The sequence below is a fragment of the Ursus americanus genome, chromosome 10 (genome assembly GCF_024610735.1).
Source record: "Ursus americanus isolate L20-20 chromosome 10, mUrsAme1.1.p, whole genome shotgun sequence".
Classification (NCBI taxonomy): domain Eukaryota; kingdom Metazoa; phylum Chordata; class Mammalia; order Carnivora; family Ursidae; genus Ursus; species Ursus americanus.
Genome location: NC_142136.1, coordinates 57,628,118 through 57,650,818, shown reverse-complemented (window position 1 = coordinate 57,650,818; position 22,701 = coordinate 57,628,118). Strand labels below are relative to the sequence as shown.

General features: G+C 34.8%; 1 long non-coding RNA gene and 1 pseudogene across 2 annotated transcripts in view; both read right to left on the bottom strand.

The window, feature by feature from the left end:
• LOC123791872 (uncharacterized) overlaps nt 1-22,701 on the bottom strand; it is a 35,903-nt pseudogene that overhangs the window by 11,675 nt on the left and 1,527 nt on the right. The window lies entirely within an intron of this gene.
• On the bottom strand, nt 2,351-22,659 carry LOC148109372 (uncharacterized). Its single transcript, XR_015725965.1, has 4 exons — nt 22,539-22,659; nt 9,474-9,597; nt 8,641-8,753; nt 2,351-4,070 (listed from the first exon to the last, which is right to left on the bottom strand). It is a non-coding gene; the product is annotated as an uncharacterized LOC148109372 (long non-coding RNA).

Below are 22,701 nucleotides of genomic sequence, written 5' to 3'. Positions count from 1 at the left end.
CCCTGAAATCACTACCTGAGGCAAAATCGAGTCAAATGCTCAACTGACTGAGCCACCCAGGTGCCCCAAGAATTTGAGGTATTTTCATTGAAAATACAGCATATGTTAAAAAGACTTGGGAGTGTTTGAAAAGTAACATAATAAGAGTATATTAATCAAATGCAAACTATTAATAATTGCTAAGGGGTAATGGAAAATGAAGTGATTTAAAACTAGATTGATAATGGGTAGAAGCTTATTGGAATAGGCAAATTTTATATAGATTTTTTAAAGTGATGGATTTTGATTGCCAGAGAGAAAAGATAACCATTCATCAAAGATTTACTGAGTGCTCACTATGTGCCACGTGCCAGGCACTGTTCAAGGCACTAGAGATGGGCAATACACAAACTATTGCAGAGCAGGAACAGGTATTTCATTGCCCAGGCATGATAATTTGATAGGAACAGAAAACACAAATATGAGAGTAGAAAGAAATGAAATAGAAAGGAAAAGAACTAGTAAGGGGCTTATAGTAGAAGGCCTTAAATACTAGAATGCTTCTAAATGGGAGAAAGATGTTGGTGTGACTTGAACTCCTTTGGTCACTGCAGTCAGAATAACTGCTTTTTTTCCCCTTCTGTCGGTCAGCTCTCCTAGCCTCTTAGATAACTTTATAATAACGAGGATAACACAAAATAAATACTACACATATAAAAATTCCCAGCTAAATTATGTGGAAAGCAAAAAGGGAAAGAATGGGTAGCAAAAGTTGAATTTTATGTCTCCTTTTATCTTTATAATGGCTATTACGTATTATCAGTCCCTTTCCAGCAAGTCTCCCATTCAGTATTTGTGATTCAATTCCTGAAGGTTCTGCTCTTCTTCTTTCCTTCTAGGTGGAATCACTGAAAGGAAAGGAGATTCCATTTAAATTCCCTTTTTCTGGTCAGTCAGGTGTTCCTTATTCACCTAGCAATACTTCTCTACAGAGTGTGATGAAAAGTACTTTATGTTTTGTGTAGGATGGTAGGGAAAGGGGTAAGACAAGATGGGGGCTAGGGAAAATACCAAGAGGCTGTAATGCAATGCAGTATAAGAGCCTAGAATACAAACTTGACAATTAAGAGCTTGGATTAAATGGGCAGCTTTAAAAATGAAAAGAGACATATCTGAAGTATACAATAAAGAACAACTATACAAAATAACAAGTTTAACCCCTGTTTACCTATGGGAGGATAAGAAACTAAGGAAATGAATGTAAGATTTTAAGTTTGAAGGTCTGAAAATTTGTGTTGTCAATAAGAATAGCCAAGAAATTGAAAGAAATAGCTTGAAGGGAAAAAATGAACTTAATGTCAGATCTAAATGAGATGTCACCAGAAGACAGAGGACTCAGACTTTCTCAATAAGCTAATGGACCTGTAATGTACACGTGTAAGTTGGCATCATATAGAAATTGACTGAAACCTCTATGGACTAATGAGGAATTGCAAAGAAGAAGATCAAATGGCTATGTATGAACTTTGATTATAAGATGAGGTATCAATTTCAAAGAAGACAATCTAGTTTTGGAACTCTTTCCTTCAAGTCAGACAAAGCTGTCCTTTATTAAACATCATCTCTTCATTTTGACTGACTCCTTAGTAAGTGAGAATAACAAAACAAATGAATAAAATTGAAAGACTTATTTTTTCTGGATTATCTCACTCAAGTTCTGGATTTTTAAAAAAAAATATTATGTTAAATATGGAGTTTGTTTTATATACAACTGTCAGGGTGAACATAAATTTCCATGCCCAAAGCAAATCTTGGTTATGGAACCACATAAATAGAAACTCACCTTTAAAGAAGGTTCAATTTTAAAATGCGCTAGGTTACATGTTTCTTTAAATAGGAAAGGATCAAGCTTGATACTCCCTGAACTAAAAGTTTTTAGAACCTATTTGCTATTTTTGTACGCAGATTATATCATAAAATAATTTCAGCATTTCATCATTATATAATCTGGCTTTGGATTTCTATATTTATGTAGTAGCTAGCAGTGGAACATTTATTAGAGTACTTTCTATATGTTGGACACTATGTTAAGTGCTCCAGTATTTACGATCTCATTTAATTAACATTCACAATTCAGTGAAGCATTACTAACCCATTTCACAGATGGGCAAAACTGAGGCCCAAGTTAAGTTATATCTTCAAGGTAACATAGCTGGTAAGTGGGCAGAGCTAGGATTTGAGTTCAGATCTATCTGATTCTAATGCCACTTTTCCTAATACGCTATTGCCTCCAAAATTCACCTAAAAATATTTTTATTATAAAAGTTTTCTGTTGAATTTTATTCAATATAATGGAATACTTTTTTTTGGCAATTTAGAAATGTTCCTGTGTTCTTGCTTACTGTCATGACTTTAACCAAGAAAATCTTCTTGGGTGCCACTTGGACCACATATCAAACCATATCTCCCAGATTAGTAATCATAACTTAACACACACATACAGAGACACACAGACATACATTCACAGGAAAGGAAGATTTCATGGAAAAGTAAAAAAAAAAAAAAAAAAAAAAATCCTCCAGTACAATTTTAGGGATATAGGAACACATCTATTTAATTCTACTTATAGAAGTGCATAGATAAGGTACTGGCTTTAATATTAGCCTGAAAAAATCCTCCAAAGTCACACATTCAATTTCTTAGTTTCAACAGACACAGCTATACTATGAATACTGAAAAGAGAATTGTCAAGACAAAGCAACAAATAATTTTTGAGCTTAGTTGCTTATCGGTGTAAAACATTCTAATCTATAGCCAACAAACATGCCAGACAGCACTATTGAGTGGTAAAGGGGGTATGGAAGACGTGGATCACACAGTCTGAGCTCTTGTTATCAGTAGTAGAATACGATCAGTGCTGCTACTGAACCACAAATCTAAATGGAGGCAATCTAGTATAGAAGAGTGTATATTTTGGAGTAGAACAAATTTGAGTTTAAATCTTGACATTACTTACAACTTCTGTGATCTGGAAAAAGTTACTGCCTTTGTGAGTCACAGTTCTTTCATTTTGTAAACTGGAACTAAAACTCTGTAGTCTAATGGATGTCATAAAGATCTATTAAAAGAAGAGACTTCCCAGATTCAAATCTCAGCTCCCTCACACAGAAATTGTGACTTAATGCCTCCTTTTCCTCATCTATAAAATGAGGGTAATAAAAGTCCCTATACCTCAAAGAGTTGTGAGGATTTAACACCTTAATATATTTTAAGTACATATAACAGAGGTTGGCACGTAGAAAATTATATATTTACATATACTGTAATTCTTATTTAAAGCACCTACCTAGTACTTGCTCCTTAGTATATTTCTAATAAATGTTTATTCCCTTTTATATTTCAATTGAAATTTTCCTTTCTTTTCTAAGATTTTATTTTTCAGTAATCTCTATACCCAACGTGGGGCTCAGACTTACAACCCCAATATCAAGAGTCACATGCTCTACTGACTGAGACAGCCAGGCACCCCTCCTTTATTTTCTAGATACATTTTTAAATGTATTAAGCTCAGGTATAACTGATATTCAATAAACTGCATATACATAAGGTATACAATTGATAAGTTTTAACATGTATAGAATTGATAAGTATACAGTTGATAAATGTTAACATGTATATCCCTGTGAAACCATCACCAGAATAAGACAGTGAATATATCCATCAACCCTAAGAATTTCCCCTGCCTTTTTATAATCCTCCCCCTAGCACCTCTCTCCCCAGGCAACCACTGGTCTGTCTGCCCTTTGTCCCAAAAGATCAGTTTGCATTTTCTAGAATTTTATATTTTCTGTCTTTCTTCACTCAGAATATTGTTTTGAAATTAAACCATGCTGTTGCACATAACAGTAGTTCATTGCCTTTTATTGCTTTGTAGTATTCCACTGTATGAATATATCACAATTTATTTATCCATTTATCTCTTGGTGACATTCGAGTTGTTTCAAATTGGAGACTGTTAAAAATAAAGCTACTATGAATATTCACATACAGATCTCTGTAGGAACATATGCTGTCTTTTCTTGTGGAAATACCTAGAATGAAATGGATCATATATTGGTGTATGTTTAACTTTTCAAGAAACTGCCAAACTGTTTCCAAACCAATTGCATCATTTTACATTCCTATTAGAAGTGTATAAAGTTCTAGTTCCTCCACATCCTTAACAATACTTTTTATTTTAGCTGTTCTAATAGATGTATATGGATATGGATATTCAGTTGTTCCATCATGGTTTTACTCTGTGTTTCCCTAAAGACTAATGAGGTTAATAAAGTTGAACATCTATTCATATGCTTATTTGCTATATGGGTTATCTTCTTGGTGAAGTTACTATTCAAGTCTTTTGCCTATTTTTTGAGACTTTTGTTTTCTCCTTGTTGAGTTTTGTGTTTGTTACATTCTTTCTTTTTTAATCTTTATTTATTTTTTTAAGTGATCTCTATACCCAACGTGGGGCTTGCACTCATGACCCCCAAGATCAAGAGTCACATGCTCTACTGACTGAGACAGCCAGGCACCCTGCGAGTATGTTACATTCTTGATACAGATCCTTTATTACATGCTTTGCAAATATTTCTCTAAGGCTGGAGCTTGTCTTCTTTAGCAGTGTATTTTAAAGAATAGAAGTTTGTAAAATTTTGATTAAGTCCAATTTCTCAATTTGTTCACATATGGATTGTACTCTTGATGTTACATCTAAGAAATCTTTGTCTAACTCAGAGTCACAAAAATTTTCTTACATTTTTCTCTAGAAGTTTAATAGTAATATCAGGTTTATGTTTAGGCCTATGATCAATTTTGAGTACATTTTTGTACATGGTGTAAGATATGAATCAAATTCCTATTTTTTATATATGGATATCCAGTTCTTCCAAGCACAATGTGTGAAAAAACAACAACTACTACTCTTTCTTCACTGAATTACCTTTGCACTTTGTAAAAAATCTGTTATCCTTATATATGTGGGTCTATGTCTGGACTCCGTGTTCTGTTACATTAATTGTCTAGTCTTACACTAATACCACTCTGTTTTGACTACTGTAGATATTTAATAAGTCTTGAAATTAGGTAGTATCAGCCTTCCGACTTTGTTCTTTGTGTCAAAGTTAATTATTTTGGCTATTCTAGATCTTCACATTTCTATATGAATTTTAGAATCAGCTTGTCTTTTTTTTTTTTAACTTACTGGGATTTTGATTTGGTTTGTATTCAAACTATAGATCAATTTAAGGAGAGCTGACATGTTAACAATATGAGCCCACTGAGCGAGGTAAATCTCCTCAATTATTTAAGTTGTCTTTACTTCCTCCTCTCAACAGTATTTGCTGTTTTTAGTATACAGATCTTTCTTGCCTTCTATAAGATTTATTCCTAAATATTTCACTTTATGCTATTGTAAATGCTATATATTTTTTGCATTTCCATTTTTGGTTGTTTGTTGCTAGAATGTAGAAATATAGATGATTATTGTATATTGATCTTGTATCCTGCAATTTTGCTACATTCACCTATTAGTTCTAGTAGCTTTTTGTAGATTCCACCAAGTGGAACAGATGGATAATTATGTCAGTTTTATTTCTTCCTTTCCAATCTGAATGTATTTTTTTTTCTTTTCTTGCCTGATTGCACTGGCAGAACCTCCAATGTTGAATAAAAGTGGTAAGAGCAGGGGCACCTGGATGACTCAGTCAGTTGTGTCCGAGTCTTGATTTCAGCTCAGGTCATGATCTCAGGGTCACAGGATCCAGCCTCATGTCAAGCTCTGTACTCAGCATGAAGTCTGCTTGGGATTCTCTCCTACTCCCTCTCCCCCTCATCCCACTCACACTCTAAATGAATGAATGAATGAATGAAATCTTAAAAAAAAAAAAAGTGGTAAGAGCAGACATCATTGTGTTGTTCCTGATCTTAGGGGGCAAGCGTGCAGTCTTTTACCAGAAGGTATGAGATTATCTATAGGTTTTCTGTAGATGCACTTTATCTAGTTGAAGAAGTAGCCTTTCATTCCTCATTTGCTGAGTTTTTAAATAGGGAATGAATATTGGATTTTGTCAGATGTTTTTTCTTCCTCTACTGAGATGATCAGTTTTTCCTTTTTAGATTAATTTGGTAAGTTACAATGATTAATTTTTGAATGTTAAATCAATCCTGTATTCTTGGGATAAATAGCACCCAATAAATATTATTTTTTTAATATATTGTTGGATTTGATTTGATAAGATTTTGTCTAGAACTTTTTACATCTGTGTTCATAAGGGAAATTGGCCTGAGTTTTCTTTTCTTGTAATGTCTTTGTGCGGCTTGGGTATCAGGGTAATGCTGGCCTCAAAGAACAAGCTTGGAAGTATTCCTTTCTCTTCACTTTTTTTTTTTTTTTAAAGATTTTATTTATTTATTTGACAGAGAGACAGCCAGCGAGAGACGGAACACAAACAGGGGGAGTGGGAGAGGAAGAAGCAGGCTCCCAGCGGGGCAGGGAGCCCGATGCGGGGCTCGATCCCAAGACTCTGGGATCACGCCCTGAGCCGAAGGCAGATGCTTAATGACTGAGCCACCCAGGTGCCCAATCTCTTCACTTTTCTAAAAGAGTTTTTGTGTGATTGGTATTTTTTTTCTCTAAATATTGGAAGGATTCACCAGTAAAGTCCTATGGACCAGAATTTTTCTTTATGGGAATATTTTAAACTAAAAATTCAATTTTTTGGAAATGGATATATGACCATTCAGGTTATCTATTTCTTCTTGAGTCAGCTTTGGTAGTTTATGTCTTTCAAGGAACTTAGGCATTTCATGTAAGTTGTTAAATTTTTTGCCTAAATTTGTTCATAATATTCCATTATTATCCTTGAAATATCTGTAGAATTTGTAATGATGTCACCTCTCACATTCCTGATATTGGTCTTCCTGATAAGTGTCTTCCCTCTCTTTTTTTTCCTTACCAGTCTGACCAAAGGTTTATCAGTTCTACTGATCTCAAACAACCAGGTTTTGATTACATAGATATTCTCAATTGATCTTTGTTTTCTATTTCATTGATTTCCACTTTGACCTTATTATTTCATTTCTTTTGCTTCTTTGTTTAATTCGCTCTTCTTTTCTAGTTTCTTAAGGTGGAAGTTGAGGTCATTGCTTTGAGACTTTTTGTATTTTTTAATGTAGGCATTTTGTTTATATAAATTCTGATGTATTGTATTTTTATTTTCCCTCAGGTCAAAATACTTCCTAATTTCACTTTGGATTTCTTTAATCAGTGGGTTATGTAGAAGCATGTGATTTTATTTCCAAGTATTCAGGGATTTTCCAGCTAACTTTCTGTTATTGATTTCTAATTTAATTCCACTGTCGTCAGAGAACATACTTTGCATGACTTAAATCCTCTAAAATGTAGTGAGACATCTTTTATAATCTAAAACAGAGACTGGCAAACTTTCTCTATACAGGGTCAGACAATAAATATTTAAAGCTTTGTGGGTCACATACAGTTTCTCCTGTCACATATTTTCTTTCCTTTTTTCTTTTAAGAAACCTCTCAAAATGCAAAAACCATCCTTAGTTCATAGGCCATAAAAAACTAGGCTAGATTTGGCTCCCCCAGTCAGAGTTTGCTACCCCCTGGCCAGGAACATGGTCTCTCTGGGTAAAAGTTTCATGTATTCTTTAAAGAAAACGTGTACTCTACTGTTAGTGGAATATTAGGAAAGTTGGGTAATACTGGTGGATAGTGTTGAGTTTACTATATCCTTGCTATGTTTCAGCTTGTTCTAGCAATTACTGAAGGGGAAGTACTGAAATCTCTTTCTATAATTATAGATTTGTCTGTTTCTCCTTGCAGTTCTGTCAGATTTTGCTCTATATATTTTGAACCTCTTTTTATTTGGGGCATAAACATTTAGGATTGTTATAACCTCCTAATTAACTGACTCCTTTATTATTATGAAATGACATTCTTTAACCCTGGTAATATTCTTTGCTCTGTAATTTTACTTTGTTTCTACTATGTTAATACAGCTCCACTAGTTTCTTTTAACTAATGTCAGCATCAGCATGGTGTATCTTTTTCCATCCTTTCATTCTTAACATTTTGTGTCTTTATATGTTAAGTGTGTTGAGTCTTGCTTTCTATCCAATCTGACAATCTCTACCCTTTGATTAGTATTTTTAGGTCATTTACATCTAATGTGGTTATTGATATAATTAGATTTAAGTCTATCAGCTTGCTATTTTCTATTCTATTCTGTTTTCCATGTGTTGTTTCTTTTCTTTTTCTGCCTCCTTTTGGATTGAGTACTTTATTATTCCTTTTTTTCTCCTTTGTTGGCTTATTACCTATAACAATTTTGTTATTATTCTACTGATTGCTTTAGGGTTTATAGTTTACGTATTTATCACAGTCTACTTCCAAGTGAATTTATACCACTTAAGGTATAATAAAAGAACCTTATGATATCTTATTTCTATTTTTCCCCTCCTGGTCTTTATGCTATCGTTGGCGTATATTTACTAATGCATGTTGTAAACCCCATAATACAATGCTGTTATTTTTGTTTAAACAGTTGATTATCTTAAAAGAGAATTAAATGTAAAAAGAACTTAAACATTTACCCTGTAATTGCCTTTTCCAGTGTTCATCGTTTCTTTGTGTAGATCTATATTTCCATCTGGTATCATTTCCCTTCCGTCTGAATGACTTACTTTAATATTTCTTGTAGTGCAGTCTGTTGGCAATGATATTAAATTTTCATTCTGTGAATTTTCAGAGTCTTTGAAACACTCTCAGGTTCAAAGTAGGTAATCATCAATTAATCTACTCTCTACCATACACTACTATAAATAGCCTGGGCTAAAGTGTAAAAGAGAAAACTGAAAAGGAGCATACTGTACAACCATGAAATATCCTAGAACCTTGCCTCTAAAAGTCCAGTTTGAGGCAAAGGAAACTTATAGTATGCCAGGGTGCTAAAAGCTACTGAATAAACATGAGGCATCTTCTTACATATCAGTTTTACCTAGGGATTTTGAAAAAATGTATAAGCATTATATTTATACTAAACATAGGACTATTATGATATATAATGCAACATTTATATTAAATTTAAGACAAAACAAGAAATTAAGAAACTTCTAGTTTGGGATCAAGCTTCTAGGGCACTTTTTTTCACTTTTCTCTACATTAACCACACTTTTGTGAAAAAGTTTGAGAAGCTGTGAACTTGATGATTATTCATGATTTATTAAAACCTCCCCTCAAATTGGATGCTGTCAACAAATGTAGGTTATTCATAAAGGTTTTTATTTAATTTCAATATGCATTTATGAATTGACGACTATCCTGTTATTCAGCTCATGAATCATTTCTTATAGTGCTCATGAAAACTACACTTAATTCCAAGTTTTTTAAATACCCATCATTATTCCTGTAAAGGACTTTTACTTACCAATTCTCACTGTTGTGTCTATCAGCATGCCTACATCATTCAGTACCTGCAACACTGTCCAGTTTTCTGATTCCAGTCCAGGATAGAATAAGAATACACATAAACAAGCCTATTAGAAATAAGCCTAAAACAAAGAAAAATAGGCTGGTTATGAAGATCCTACTAGATCTACTTGTAAGTCTGCATCCTAAGGAAATAAAGCAAAAATTTAACTATCAGATTGTCCCTTTTACAAATAGAGAAAAACATAAATATTATACCCCCCAAATAAGAAATTGCTTAAATTACGGTATATCCTTATTCTATATAGAATACCTACTCGGCCATTAAAGGATATTATAGCTGAGTATTTATTACTAGGATGAAAAATAAACAGGTATGAAAATGTAATAAAAGGGGTTAACAGTGGTTATTTTCTGGGTTTGGATTATTAATTTTTTTCTACATCTTGCTCATCTTATTTTATATTCTTTAATAGCAACTGCATGTAATACGAAATACCCAAAGTTTCCAAAAATACTAATTCAACATGAATAAATACTTACTCAAAATGATGAGGTCATCATTTGTTTACCCATTAATTAACAATATTTGCAGTAATAAATAAGACAAGTCCTTGCTCTCATGACTCTTAATTTGTGAGGGCAAAAAGGGCATAGTCAACAATCTTTGAAATGTTTTATTCCTCCTTTTCATTCTTATTACTTGATTACCCAATGATTCCCTCCCTTATTTATAGAGGACTTTGGCACCTGACTTCCAGTATCTGCCTCCCCTGCATTTCCTGCCATCATGTGCCACTTCAGTGTCCATATGGACAACCCATCCAACAACCTAGAACTCTGACTCCACCGCTTACAACCACTTCATTCAGTGATCCATACCCAGACCCATACCCTCAACCTTCTGATCACCAGGAAATTGTTCCACAGCCTTAGACGTCAATATTATTGATCTCAGACCACAATCACTTATTGTTCCAATTTTTTCACTCCCTTATTCTCTAAATACCTGCTTTCTTATCTTATTTTAACCTCTATTCCTCAACTATTCCCTTTTCTTTTCTTCAAACCACAATCTCCAGCATGGCTTCGAATCTTTTCCTATCTAGCTTAGTTTCCCAAGTACGTCAGTCTCTCTCGAGAATAACCTTGTCCCCTGGCTAATTCCCTCTCCCATTCCTCAGAGCATGTATTTTATGCCACCTTACTACAACTCAGACCTGCTACTTCACCTATGCCCTTATCTTTAGTGTCTCCTTTATCAGAAAAAAAGTGAAAACTATAAGCTATGAACCTCCTAACCTTCTTATTCCACATTTACAAGTTATATATATAACGGTCTTCACCTCCTTTCTTCTAATCTCAGAGGAAGGAGTATCTTCTTTCTTCTTCCAGGTCAACTCCTTTACTGCACCCTTGATCCCACATTCCCTCATCTCCTACAGATCTTTCTTTACCTTTATCCCTCTTCTCTTTCATCTCTTCTCTTCCTCTTCTGACTCTCCCCACATTTTATAAAGATTAAACTCTCTTCACTGGAGAATCTCCTCCTCAGTTCTATAAACTACTCCCTATAGTGATCCTTTATTTCTGTTTTGAAGAACTGAAAAGCCTTGAAATTATATAAATCTATTGTAACTTTTCTCATTTAAAATACTTTTCGGGAAGCCTGGGTGGCTCGGTTGGTTAAACGTCTGCCTTCAGCTCAGGGGATTCCAGGGTCCAAGGATCAAGTCAAGCATCAGGGAGCCCGCTTCTCCCTCTGCCTGCCACTTCCCCTGCACGTGCTCTCTCTCTCTGGTAAATAAATAAATAAAATCTTGGGGCGCCTGGGTGGCACAGCGGTTAAGCATCTGCCTTCGGCTCAGGGCGTGATCCCGGCGTTATGGGATAGAGCCCCACATCAGGCTCCTCCACTGGGAGCCTGCTTCTTCCTCTCCCACTCCCCCTGCTAGTGTTCCCTCTCTCGCTGGCTGTCTCTATCTCTGTCGAATAAATAAATAAAATCTTAAATAAAATCTTTAAAAAACAAGAAAATAAATTTTAAAAAAATAAAATACTTTTCAACCAACACAGAATTCTGCCATCATCAGCACAGTGAAAATGTTCTGACAAACATTACTAATGACAAAATTGCCAAATCCCGTTATATTTTTCAATTTACCTGACCTGTCTTTATCTTCTGATACTCCTGACTCCTTTTTTCCTGAATCCTCTCTCCCCTTGGCTTCTAGAACACTGAGCTGTGTTGGTGCTCCCTTCCATCCTTCTGCTATTTACTCTTAATTTTTTTTTTCCCACTGCCTTCTGTTACTTTGCCCATTTACTAATGGTTTTCATTTCCTCTCACTATATTCAGTTTCTATGAGCAATGGCATCCAGTTTCCCCAAAATTTCAACTACTACCTTTTTAGTGACACCCACTTCCAGCTCCAACCTTTCTCCTAAGCCTCAGACTCACATGCTGAGCTCCCTAGTGAACTTCTCTATATGGATATCCCAGTGACAATCTTCCATATTCAATATGTCTGCATTGAGTTTCTCATCTCCTTCGCCTTTCCCGGTTTTCTATTCCACATCCTTATACACACATACACAGAAGTCAAAATCCCTGTTCTTCTCCATTTGCCTCTATCCTAGTTAATGATACCACTATTGTACTCTACAACCAAGCCAGGAACTAGAAAGCCATTCTAGATTCTTCCTCATCTCTATTCCAACCATTACTACCCTAGTCCAAAATCTGATTATATGCCCTCATGACTGTAAAACCACATAAAACTACTTCCATTTACTTAAGTAATAATAATCATTACATATAACAATATGTAATAATAATAATAGAGCACATTTTACAACATTTCCCCTAGTATTCAAATTATGAAATTACAACCATGTTACCTTATTAGCAAACCATGAAGGCTTATACAGAAGCATAAATAGCCTCCACTATTCCCAGAGATCAGAAACCTTGTTTATACCCCCCTACCTAAGTTTTTATCACACAGCAGTTGTTGCTTTACTATCTGTTCACTTTTGAATAAGGTAAACATGGCACACTTAAAGATAACTATAGTCATCATAACCTGCATATTAAAAGTTCAATAAATAGTAGGATTCATATTAAGTTTTATAACAAACTACAATTTTACACCTTGTTAGTTCACCAGAATTTCTTTAAAACACATACCACACACATACCTATATACGTATTCCATATTAGGAATTAGATAAACTACCAAACTGAGTTTTCCCTATAAATTGAGCTTCCTTTCATTCCTATTCTACTGTCTTTAACAGCACTCAACCTTTCCATGCTTCCAAAATTATGAAAGTGAATGCACCCTCACAGCCACCCTTTTAGTAAGGTTAAGTGTGGCATAGGTAGATCAGAGGGGTCCCACTGCCTCTCCAAATATTTTCTGCTTTGCTTTCTGATGCCTGAAAGATGGAACCATCTATTCCACAAGATACAATCTGCAATTTTCCTGAAGAAGAAAAACAAAGTATAGCATTTAATAATGCTAAATGAATGAAATTCAATAATACCAAGACAGGAAAAACAAATATAGAGTCTTCCTTTGTCAATTGGGGAAGGAGAGAGTAAAGTGGTATACTGTTAAGGGGCCTTCAAAAGCAATGCCTTATTTTTTTCAATATTCTTTAATGCACATGTATTTTATAATTGGCAGAGATGTTCAAAAGTGAGTCGACAGGTCTAGTGTCAAGGGCAAATAAAAGTATTGTTACATCAAGTGATTCACAAGAAGCTTTGAACTTTATCATAATTAACAACTGTATTACTAACACTTTTTACATCTAAAGGATTAAACTTTAGGAACTTTCAATTTCATATTCCTTTCCTTTTAAAGGAAATATGTTTATAAATAAAGGTAGATGGGAGGATCATTAGGTTTGGTCATATGCTATAAGAATTTCTGGTCAGGAAAAGTTTTGTATCCACCACAATATATTAGTAGTTTTGCAGTTTATTAAATATATTGCAGTTAAGTCTCATGAGCCTTGGGTTGTTTTGCCAGTGGCATATAAACATCTAATTGTTAAACAAAACCCTATGCTTATAAAATACATCGTCCCAAAAGGGGAAAAAAATGTATGATACTTCAAACCACTTATTTTTCTTTAAGAGTTTCCTTAAAATTAGGTATATGCATTGTATATACCATCCTGGGTTCACTGGGTCAAAAGTTAATAGTATAGGGTCATCAAGTAAATTAAATGTTAACAGCAAAAATTAAAGGACTTAAATTAAAAACATAGGGCCGAATCCTATGATGAAGAAAAGTGAGGAAAAAGTGTTCCCACAAGAGCTGTAAACTGTTCACCTATTTAAAATAAATTACTTCTTCAGAGCTGCCTTAAAAAGTTAATTTGTTTTAAACACGTAAGCATTTCTTCTCCAAAAAAGAATGTGCTATATTTTATTCTCATTTCCCTATAGATTTGTGCTACATGAAAGAAATAATTTTTACATATGAAGAATAGATACGTAACATGAAGCTCAACTGTCATAGAGAACTCATCACACATTCTCAGTCATGTCTATCCTAGAGACCAGAGGGTCTCAATTTTACTTCTGTTTACTAAAAATAAAAAAGAAATGAATGATTATAGATTCCTGGTTTGCTGTCTTTCTCAACTTCCAGGACAAGGCTCGCCCCAAGTCAACAAAGTCTCTAAGAAGGTCACGAGTTATAATTTTTAAAAGTTTTTACACAATGTGAAGTTTATTTTATTAAAACTCTCAGGGGCGCCTGGGTAGTGCTGGGGCACCTGGGTAGCGCAGTCGTTAAGCGTCTGCCTTTGGCTCAGGGCGTGATCCTGGCGTTCCGGGATCGAGTCCCACATCAGGCTCCTGGGCTGGGAGCCTGCTTCTTTCTCTCCCTCTCCCCTGCTGTGTTCCTTCTCTCGCTGGCTGTCTCTCTGTCACATAAATAAATAAAATCTTTAAAAAAAAAAAAACTCTCAATTTTCTTTTGATAAAGGATTAATAGATCCATTTCTGTTATTTACCAGTCCTTTTTATTACTTAAATTATTCCCCCAATACAAACATTTTAATGGCTAGGACAAAAAGTTAACTAGCACTTGGTATATTTCAGACCATATATGGTATATGATGTGGCATATCACTTTTGAGAGGGGCCCTGTTAAACTGGAGCATAACTAGAAGGAAGCCAAGATGGTAAAGGGTTTAAAATCAAAGAGCCACTAAGGAAACTAAAGATGTTTGGAGGGCAGGGATTCAGTTGTCTTCATGGTTGAAGATAATAGTGATCATATTTTTTTTTATTTTTTAAGTTATTTTAATTCCAGTTAACATTCAGTGTTATATTAGTTTCAAGAATACCTATAATAATTCAATAGTTCCATACACCACCCAGTGCTCATCATGACAAGTGCACTCCTTAATTCCCATCAGCTATTTAACCCATCCCTCGTCCCTCCTCCCTTCTGGTGACCATCAGATTGTTTGTTTGTTTGTTTCTTTCTTTCTTTCTTTCTTTCTTTCTTTTTCTTTTTTATTATAATAATATTTTTTTATTATATTATGTTAGTCACCATACAGTACATCCCTGGTTTCTGATGTAAAGTTCGATGATTCATTAGTTGCGTATAACACCCAGTGCACCATGCAATACGTGCCCTCCTTAATACCCATCACCAGCCTATCCCATTCCCCCACCCCCTCCCTTCTGAAGCCCTCAGTTTGTGATCATATTTTTTTTAAGCTTATTTATTTTTTGTTAGTAATCTCTACACCTAACGTGTAGAACTCACAGCCCTGAGATCAAGAGTCTCCTGTTCTTCCAACTGAGCCAGCCAGGTACGCCAACATTGGTCATATTTAAAAGGTTATCACACATAGATGGGAATGAATTTATTCTCACTATCTGCATGGGGCACTTCAACAATGGGTAGCAGTTACAAAGAGATATGTTTGAACTACTAAGATTCTATGACTCCAAACCTATTATTTTAAAAACAACATTCCAAAACACTGTATTTAATATTTTATCTGAAGGCAGCAAGGTCACATGAATTTTTTAGAAATAGATAACTGAAATAAGTGGGTTTATCCTTTTCCAGGTATCCTTATTGGTAAAGGGAGGGGAACCCATACTTCTTCAGTAAATATTAGCTTTTACTAATTGTAAATAAATTTTAGATCAGTCTCATAATCTGTGCTCAAGAATATGGAAGCAAAACAATTCTTCATATGGGGGGAAAAACCCCTTATACTTCTATAACCTTAAATCAGAGTTGAAAATGCTATGTATGAATTTGTTCTGACTACTCCCATAATACCCATAATACTGTTTTTAATTGAAATAAATTGGTATTTGCCTAATTTTTTTAACATTACAAGAATTTAAAATATATAGATCATTCCTACCTAAGCTATAATAGTATATGCCTGATTTGCTAAATCATTCCACATTTAATTTATATCTTCCTGGGGCTAAAACTATGACAATGGTAAAAACTGTCAACTCAAGCAAGTTAGGTACCATCCCAGGCACTGAAGTCAATTATCAGAGCCTCTCAAAAGAGATGATCTTACAGACATATAACCCAGATCCAAATTACACATAACTTAATTCTTCCATGTGCCACTAGGACTGTAGCTAATTTTCATCACTACTTAGCTCACTTTACATATCTTTGGATACCTTAAGATCATCCAGTTGGATTCTCCATATCTCTCAAGTTCTGTGACTGTGGTCACAACACAACACTAAAGTCATAACAAGTGGGATCTAATGTTTTATGAACCAGAGAAGCAAATGCTTTAAAAAACAGATTTGTAAGAATTATGTGATCCATCAGTCCATCAGCACCCGCCAGTCTCTAAACAATGTCCTCAATTATTGATTTTAAAAAGTAAGTCAATAAAAATGAGATAGGTGGTGAAAACTTACAAATTTCTTTACTTTCACTTTCAGGTCTTGCTTTTTCAAATATTCATTAATTTTTTTGTATTTGTTTTCCTTTTTTTGTTAACTGTGTGTTTGTTAACTATCCCATTTTTCTTAGAGACTTCTCTTTATGTACATTGAGGATATTAACCCATTATCTGCTTTACAAGTTAAACATATTTTTTAGTTTGTCATGTGTCTTGTGTATTAATAGTGAATGTTTTCCTGTGTATTTATTTTTTGTGTAGCTACCAAACAATGTTCTCTGAGATTCTGTGTTGAACTTTTTTGCCACTCTACATATCTCAGTGACCTCATCCAAGCCCATAGTTTAAACTACCATCTGTAATCGGTCAACTAGGAAATCTATAGACAACATGCAAACCAGACGTTTCCCCTAAATTCCAGACTTCTAAATCAAAACCCAATCCTAATATCTAGTTATCTGTTAAGTGAGGATGGGAGGATGTACTTATAACCCACAGGCATCTCAAAATCAATACTTCGTATATCAGAATCCATCAAACCTGTTCTAGTTTCCTTATCTCAGGAAATGGCACCCACATCCACTCAGTTGCCTACACCAGAAACCTAGGAGTCCTGTGACATATCTCCTCCTCTCTTCTCCAAAAACAAAGCCTCCTAAACCTCTGTAGTCTCACCTTCCAACTTTTTCCATCCTTACTTACTCTGCTCTAGCCATATGGGCATTGAATTTACCAGTCCTTCCTGCCCAGGATGTTAACATACACTCTTCCTTTGCTTAGAATGTTCTTCCCTTCTTTTTGGCCTGCTAATTCCTAAGTCTCGGCTTAACCGTCCCACCTTAGGAAGACCTTAATTAAACCTCCAGTGTTAGGTCTCCATGGTGTATGCTTTCATTCCATCTGTATTTTTCTGGTACAGTACTTATCACAGTTATAATCTGTATAACTATTAACTTAAACATTGTTTCTTTCACTAGACTACACCACAATAGGAGCCCTGACTAATATGCCCAGTATCTTGCACAAAACGTGACACTTTGTAGGTGCTAGTTACCTGGAAATACCTACATATTAATACTGACTAAATAAATTTAATACCTTTTGTACTTCATTTCACTCCCATTTCTACTTCTTTAGTTCAAGTACTCTTTATTGCTTGCCTGGATACTACAATAGCCTCTGAATGACTCAACCACTGCTCTCACGTTTTCTAATCTGTTTTCCAGTATCCTTGGTTTTTTGTTTGTTTGTTTTAAGATTTTATTTATTTGTCACAGAGAGAGAGAGCACAAGAAGGGGGAGCAGCAGGCAGAGGGAGAAGCAGGCTCCCCACTGAGCAAGGAGCACGATGTAGGACTTGATCCCGGACCCTGGGATCATGACCTGAGCTGAAGCTGAAGGTTTAACCAACGAGCCACTCAGGCATCCCTCAGTATCCTTGTTAAAGTGAGTTTCTAAAATACATATCTGATCATATTACTCACTGGTTTGAGATTTTTCAGTTGCATTTTATAAAGCATACATGCAAGACCCTTCATGGTTACCTCTGTCCACTTGATCAGGCTAAACTTTCTCAACTCCTCCAAAGGCATGTAGCAACAAGTCATATAAACTACCTGAATTTTCTTGCACATGCAGGTTCTTCCTGACTTCTGTTTTCTTACAATCCAATGATTATGTTTAAAATGCTTTCTATGGCCTATTTCTATTCTCTCTTTCACACTGGGATAACCCCAGTCCTTTAAGGTTCCCTCAAGGTATCCCTCAAGATACAGCTCTACTCCTGAAAAGTTTTCCTGGGCCACTTACTCCTAACCTGGTTTAAGTGCTCTTCATCTATTATTTCTCTAATTGTCATTTTTAGAGAATTTATCTATCTTCCATTAGACTTTCAGTTTCTTCCTAGCAAGGACTACATATTTTTCATCTCTATATATCCAACCCAGGTTTAGGCTTGGGTAATTGTTTGATTAAATGTGTGTGCCAAAACATATCAAACCCATCAAAACATACCTACCTGTGGGAAGTGGTATTCCCACTTCTGGGAAATCTTCCAATAAATAAGCAAATAAATAAGAAAGTCAATTAGAAAAGGTATATGCATAAAAATGTTCACTTCAGAATTACTTAAAATAGCAAAATATTGGAAACAACCTAAATGTCCAGCAATAGAAGAATGGTAGAATCTGCTGAATGACATGTAGCAGAGCAATTTAGAATGAAGCTTATAAAATGATATAGTAACTCACAGATGCTAACAACATGTTAAGTGGAAAAGGACAAAGAAAACTGATTTCACACTATGACCCTTTAAAATTATATGTATAGATATTGACTAAAAGGGAACATGAAAATTGTATGAGTGGTTTCTGTGGATTGTGATTTTGTTGCCTTTATTAAGAACTTTATAAATGGTATCTTCTCAAATATAATGAAGATAATTTAAAATTAAGCCCATATCATTAACATATGTATATAAGTGTAAGCACATTTGTAATTATGTATATTTTGTTTGTGTATATAAATATTCTGTATGTATGTATATATTTCCTAAGTCAGTCTTATGAAAGATCCAAGAAGCAGAAACACTTCATTAGCATGAGCATATCTAGTTTTGGTCTCTAAAACCATTCTGTACTAACAGGAAACAGGGCTCCTTAGAGAAAAAGGGCTGGTAAGGACAAGATGAACATGGAACATCTTATTATACGAGAAAGTAAGGAAATGCTCATAAAAAAAAAGGGGGGGGGATGTAGGCATATCACAAAGACATAGTACCTAGACTAAAAGTACTCCTACTAGCTTAATCTGGGACAATTGAAATACCAAAATAATTAAATACAGACTTAAATATTTAGAGGTGAAAGGTCATGACATAACAATTTACCTTCAAGTGATTCATTTAAAAAAAGTGTACAAAATATACATATATAAGTACAGCTAGAACTCAAGAAAACAAAGCAAATACAGAACAGAAAAACAGGAATTCATAAGTTAATGCAGATAATAAATAGAAAAGAAAGGGCTCTTTGTTCACAGTAGAATGCTATGGACTGACTGGTAGATGTGGAGAGAGTATTATATTTGTTGAATCATTTTGCAGCCATTATGTCAAAATTATATCAGCAATAATTGATGGTAAATTTAAACGGGAATTTTGATGATGAGCAGGATGTATCTTCATATCTTTCCGCACCATTTGCTTTTTAATTGCCAGGACGGAAAAAAAACCCAGTACTATACAATGGAAAATTTGGGCCACATATGGACCAGGTGATCAAAACTAATATACCAAGGAGGGACAGATGGATCATGTGCTTCTAGAAGTGATACCCTACAAAGGACACAATATCACCTGTGCAATAGTCCAGTTGAGAATGTATATAACCCCAACTTAATCATGAGGAAACATCAGACAAAAACAAAAGAAGGAATGTTTTATTAAAAAGAGTGGTGGAGGGGTGCCCAGGTGGCTCCCACAGTGAATCCAGCTCAGGTCATGTTCTCAGGGTTGTGAGATCATCAGCCTTGGGCTCTGTGCTCAGTGGGGAGTCTGCTTCTCTCCCTCTCCCTCTGCCCTTCCACTCAGGTGCTCTCTCTCTCTCAAATAAATAAATCTTAAAAAAAAAAAAAAAAGGTGCAGTGGAGTGAAAAGCTATAGTCTTTAAAAATTCTTTAAAAATGTCAAGGTCATAACAGATAAAGGCTGGAAATGTCCCAAAGTAAAGGAAGCTAAAGAATCACGACATCTAAATGTATTACCTGACCCCAGACTGGCTCCTATACTGGAGGGGTAAATGCTGTAAGGATCAAGCTACAAAATTGGAATATGGTGGTACACTGAAGTATTATTTCAATGTAAATTTATGAATGGATAAGAAATAACTCTTAAGTATTCATGGGTGACAGGCCAAAATGTATGTAACTTAACCTCAAATGGTTCAGAAAAAAAATGTATATAAGTGTACATGTATGTGGTGAGAGAGAGACCTTGCACAAGGGCAAGCAAATGATGAGGATGTTCTTTGAACTATTTTTATTTTTGCAATTTTTTGTAAATTTTAAATTATTTCCTTTTTTAAAGATTTATCTGAGAGAGAGAGAGAGAGAGAGCACATGAGTGTGGGGGGAGGGGCAAAGGAAGAGAATCTCAAGTAGACTCCCTGCTGGATCCCAAGACCCATGATATTGTGACCTTAGCCAAAATCATGAATGGAACTCTTAACCAGCTGAGCCAATTTTAAATTCTTTCTAAGTAAAAAGATTTTCTTAAGAATTAAGTCCACTTTGGAGAAACAAGACCAACAAGAAAATAAAAGTTACTTTAAAACCTAAGCAAGTCATCTTTAAAACATTCTCCAGCATATACTAAGTTTCCAAGTTACTGTTCAAAATGTTTTCTTCAAGAGTATTCATTCTTTTGTAAAAGATGAACAGACTTATAGCTTTCACAGTTTTATCTAAATAAGTTAATATGTTGAATCCAACATTCCATCAGTTGTAGCTTACTCATTAGAAACAGCAGGAGGAAAAGAAAGCCTTGAAATTACAAAACCTCTGTTCTCCACACTACCCATATCTACTATTCGTTTGCTGGTGATTGCATTCCAGTTTCCAAGTAAAACCTCAGATTTTAAATTTATGACTTCAGTTCTACCATTATGACAAGTAGAATATGCAGAAACACAAATGGGGTGGGTGGAAAAGAGTGGGGGTAGGGCGGATATCGAAGATAAAAGAAAGCTGAAAACTTCTGCCCTAATTGAGTACCTAAATAAGTGACTTCTTTTTTCATAAAGTACATAACCATGTGGAATATTAAAGTTTGGAGAAGGTATTCTTACTAGTTTTTACCTGTGAATTTGATAATCTAAAGTAAAAAGCACTTTTTTTCCTCATGAAAATTCAACTCAATTATTTGCACCCCCTTGTGGTCAAACATAACCTTCTTGGTTTTCAAAACATTTTTTCCAAATGGGCTTTTTGTTCAGGCATGGGACCCATGTTACTCAATTTTGTTTTCTCCCATTTTGGTGAATCGAGAAGATTTATGAAGGGTTTTGGGTTTATTGAACAGTATTTTAAAACAGGACTTAAATCTTCTAAAAGTGACCTCCATATAAACTTTAGTCTGTGCAAAATGGAGATGATTACACCAACCTCAAGTGTTACTGTGAGGACTCAAGGGGAAAATGCATATACATGCTTAGCTGACACACAGTAGGAACTTAGTAAATGTTATTTACCAATATCATCACTTCAGAATTCTCTTGGCAGAATATATCTAAAAGGGGGTTAGATAAAAAATTTACCAGTTCATTAAGTTCAAGTACAATGGTGCAAATAAGTTCCCCAAATATACCACTTATCCAGACTACCTCTAGCCGATTCTCACCAGATACATTTTTTTAAAGATTTTATTTATTTATTTATTTATTTATTTATTTATTTATTTATTTGACAGAGAGAGAGAGAGAGACAGCCAGTGAGAGAGGGAACACAAGCAGGGGGAGTGGGAGAGGAAGAAGCAGGCTCCCAGCAGAGGAGCCTGATGTGGGGCTCGGTCCCAGGACTCCGGTATCAAGCCCTGAGCCGAAGGCAGACACTTAACGACTGAGCCACCCAGGCGCCCCAATCACCACAGATACATTTTTAAAGAACAAAGAATATGTATTTATCTCTGGATGATAGAAATTTGGATAGTTTTTACTTTATATTTTAGACTGGCCTGATTCTCCCTTCCCCCCTTAATTTTAATAATTAGAAAAATCAATAAAACTATTCCATTTCCATACGATACTCTTAGGAAATGATAAAACAAATTAACATCCTTATTCATCTGGCAGAAGCCATTACTCATATTTGGCAAAAATAATTTGTCAGGCTGATTTATCATTTTAAGGGACTTTTGAACACAAATGCTTAACTCCTAATGGTGTTAACTTAAAACTTTTTAAAACATAAGAAGCTGCTTTAAAAGATCAGTGTTAATGACTCACAATAGCTAACATTTACTAATACACCAAACACTGTTCAAATGTCTTTACTATATTAGCTCATTTACATCCTTACAACAACCCAATGATATAATAGCATTACTCCTTTTACAAAAGATCAAACTGAAAAAGCAACTTACATAGGGTCACAAAGCTAGTTAGTAACAGAGCTGAGATCCAAACCAGGCAGTTTGGTTCCAGAGTCCATGCACTTAATCAGTGCACAAAAGTACCACAGAGATGTAAGACAAACAGTACTCTGCGGTGTTACTTCTTGATGATCTCAAATTATTAAAATCCATT